This window comes from Camellia sinensis, chromosome 7 (genome assembly GCF_055761805.1).
Source record: "Camellia sinensis isolate YWXY chromosome 7, ASM5576180v1, whole genome shotgun sequence".
Lineage (NCBI taxonomy): Eukaryota > Viridiplantae > Streptophyta > Magnoliopsida > Ericales > Theaceae > Camellia > Camellia sinensis.
In genome coordinates, this window is record NC_138967.1 from 68,353,695 (window position 1) to 68,358,123 (window position 4,429).

Below are 4,429 nucleotides of genomic sequence, written 5' to 3' on the forward strand. Positions count from 1 at the left end.
AAACCCATCAGATAAGACAAGCATTTACATATTAACTAACCACATTCCTTTATTCATTAGAGTTCCGTCACATTAGTATTACATGTTAACAACAAAACAAAATGCCCTACGGGCTTACAGCTTTCCAAGTCAACACTTGGTTACAACAAGAGTTCTAACTCGTTTACACATTAAGCCCTTGGCTTGAAGTTACACATATAATACATCAAAAGTGAAACGACAAAACTATGCCCGCCACAAGCCTCCCAGCTATGTCCTTGGAGGTGGCATGCTTCCTGCACCTGAAAATGATATTCCCATATAGGGTGAGCCACAGCCCAGTAGAAATACACTAAACCAACCATGGACAATGACTAAAACATTAGCAATTGATAGTTGGTCACCACTGATTCAATCACATAAATTACATATTTATGTCAACGACTTACAAGTCCCAATTACTTTTCATTTTCCCTTTTTCAACAGATAAGCATGCTAGCTCTATCATCATTTCCACAGATACGTATAAAAACTATATCTCACATTCAGATAAGCATAAAAGCTATATCCACATTCTCAACAGATATGTATATCAACAATATCCACAGATAAGCATACAAGCTGTATCCACACTTCATAACAGATATGTATATCAACAATATCCACAGATAAGCACACAAGCTGTATCCACACTTCATACTTCACAAAGATAAGCATATGAGCTCTATCTTCACTTCTCTAGACAAGCATATGAGCTCTGTCTACGGAGTACATCCCCTATCTCCTCCAAATACCTATCCGGTTTAGAGGTCCATCCCCTATCTTCCCCTAAACCGCGGAGTACATCCCCTATCTCCTCCTCTACACATAACGTATATAAACACATTGGTTCTATATACAATCACACAATACAAACAATTAATGTATTCTAGCAACTGTTAAGTTTCATAACACATTTCATTGATTAGTTTCAGTTTGCCTAATCAACATACATTGTCTACAACAATCACGACTATCCTCTACCGATAGCCCAAAGCAGTTATTTCTAAAACAGAAAATAAATGCACAAATGGATATTCAATCAACATTTCATTTCCTCATTTCTCATCAATTAATTATCCCAATTAATTAAACAATGTAATTAGGCCATTTTCCATAATTACCATTTCAACCCTTAGGTTCCATTTCCATCAATGATTCAACAATCATTCCATTTTTCTATGCCAAACATGCATCTAGGTTTATTATGAATGAAACCCCAACCTTTGTAAAATTACACAAAAGCCCCAAACCTTTACAAGATTACCAAACCAAGCCCAACATCTCAAAATACCAAAATTTAAAGACAAAACCCATAGAGAGGAGTAGGTTATCCCTACCTCAAATTCGGAGTCCCAAAGGAGAAGACGACAAAACCCAACGTGCTCCAAAACCCGAGATTTTCAGATTAAAATGAAGCCCTCGACGATCAACAACTTTTTTGTAAAGGCCAAAGGTGAGTAAATCACTCCTACTAGATCAAAACCTAGAGAGAAGGTAGAGTCTAGAGTGAGAGGCTCAACAATGGTGATTTTGGAAAAGTAAGAGAGAGAAGAGAAAGCAAAAAGTGATTTGGAAAGTCACAACTTCGGGTCTTTAACCCAGGTCTCCGCTCGAGCGTAAAACACCCCGCTCGAGCGGCCACTCACAGACTTACGCTCGAGCGGCCAACCTCCCGCTCGAGCGCAGAATGCACTCGCTCAGCACTTTTGCAGAAACAGACCTACGCTCGAGCTCCCAACCCTACGCTCGAGCTCACAACACTGCACAACAAGATACTGGATGGATGTATTCCCCGCTCGAGCGCCAACACCTCCGCTCGAGCGGACAGGCCAAAAATCTGGGCAACTAGTTTTGGTTTCTAAACTCAACCAACCTGTAACAAACCCGCTCGACACATCCTATAACTCAAATACAAAGTAAGAAAGGATGTAAACAAGATAATAAACAACTACCAACATCCACGGACACATGTCCGGATCGCTATACAACAAGGGTAAACCCGGGATCGCTATATTAAAGCCACCCCAAGGTCAAGGCAAGCAAAGGCCACCAAGGGTAAGACAACCAAGGGCAAAGTCAAGGTTGAACAACAAGAAGCAAGGTCGCTAGGACCAAATCCAAACAACTTTTTGAAGAGAATAATTGTAGTGACCCTCATCCCCATCTTAGTCATGTTCATGTGCATTTGCACGTTTTGTTTTGTTAAGCTTGCATTTGTAGTTTTCGACTTGTTTTGCCTTAAGTAAGGTTTCCGTCTTGTTTTGTGCTTGAGTGATTTGGCTTGCGTATTGTTTGTGTGTTCCGTCTCTTGCTCGGTGTGTAGCCGAGGTCTTGTTAAGCCTAGGTCACACCTTTGAACCTCTTACACTTATTACTATCTTGGAACCACTTTGTTGGACCTCCACCTCCACCCTGACATATTGGGCGAGATGTCATCATCTAGGCCGAGGTGTGCGCCACCGAGGCCGAGATATGAATCATTTAAGCCGAGATGTTACCATCTAGACATCCTTGATCCTTGCACCTAGTGGTCTTGTTCTGGACCGGTATAACCTAGGCCGAGATGTGGCACATCTAGGCCAAGGTGTGGCACATTTGAACCATGCGTTATCCATCCCGGCCGAGATCATTGGGACCCTCTTTTGCCGAAGCCGATGTTTTAACCCGAGATCTTCTCTTTGCCAGAATGCCCATACCACCTTGCTTGTTTTATACACTTTGTCATACCTTTTGTCTTGTCATTCAGTCACCTTTTTGAGGAAACCTAATCCGGCGCTGCCACGTGTCCCAGCAGAGGTTTAAGTCAGGTACTAGCTGAGAAACATATCATTGTTGTCATATCTTTGTTCTATGAGAGAGAGAGAAGCTCTAGGAAGAGGTAGAGAAGTTCTTAGAGAGAGAATAGATTTCCAAGCTTGATCTTCACACCTTGAGCCGTTTAATCCGTGATTTGAGGTTAGAATCTTGATTTACTCTTGTCATTCTTGAGGTTGATCTGATTGCATTGCATGATCTAGCATGATTCATGAGCCATGCATTGATTTAAAGCTTATTTTAGAAAGAGAATGATGTTCTTATGTTCTTGAGATAAAACCATGTTTTGATCCGAAAGTTTGTAACAAGTTCCATATTTTTGTGTTTGTTTTCATGAAATCTTCAAGTATGGGTACTCAGGTTCATGTTTTCAAACTCATCTCATGAAAACTCAGATTTCGAATGAAGAAGTTATGATTTTAGCATTTCATGTTCTTGTTCTTCATGTTCTTCAAGAGGGAAACCCAGATTTTTCCCAGACTTCATTTCTTTGAATGTAGTCGTCGGGAACACACCTCGGCCAAGAGGTGTGGGACCTCGGCCTACACCTGGTTAGTACCCAGCATGTTTTCCTGAGATGAAAAGGCAGTGTTTTAACTTCCCAGCATGTTCTACTTTGACTTGATTTTGAAAGAAATGCCGAGATCCCTTCCTGCCATGTAAAGCTTGTCTTAAGGATGCATTTCATATCCATCTTTGAGCATCTCTTCTTGTCTTCTTGAAACGCATTCAATGGGATTTATTATGTGCTTGTAGGCCTTGGATCCTTGCTTGTAATCCCTACACCTGAAGAACTATGTGAGTGGTATCTTTAATAAAGTTATGTTATAAAGTTTTGATAAAGCTTTTCTTTGCTTTGTTTTGGAAAAAGTATTTGTTAAGCATGAATGAATACCCCTATTTTGTGTATCAAGTATTAGCCCTGTTTTAGATGACATTCTTGGCAAGTCCGTACGTGCTAGGGGACTCTAAACCTTTGTAGCACAAGTCCGTACGTGCTAGGGGATTCTAAACCTTTGTAGCACAAGTCCGTACGTGCTAGGGGACTTTAAGCCTTTGTAGCACAAGTCCATACGTGCTAGGGGACTCTAAACTTTTGTAGCACCTTTGTTAATGTCATCCCTTGTACTATATTGATGCTAGTAAGCATCCTTCGAAGTTTTGAGAGACTTGATAGATGGACTTGGTTCATCCCTTGATTTTGTATAAGTTATGCTATGTATTGTTTAGAAAAGAAATCTTGAATATCATTCATGCAAAACCTTTATTACTGGTATCATTCACTGAGTATCCAAGCTCACCCTCTCTATATATATGTAGGTGATGAGCAGGACGGCGGTGACGCCTAGATGATTGTTTGCAACTTGTTTTGGATTCGCATTTTTGTAGCATCTTGAAGATCAAGCTTCTTGGCTTGTAGTTATTTCTTTTGTATATGTCGGCTTGAGAAGCCTTTTGATCAAGATGTGCTTTGTACTTTATTTATTGTATCCAAGTTGTAAACTATATTAAGATGTATGTCATTTTATTTGATCTATGCATAGCTCTTATGGACTATTTAGATTCAAATTTATTACTTCCGCACATGTAAGCC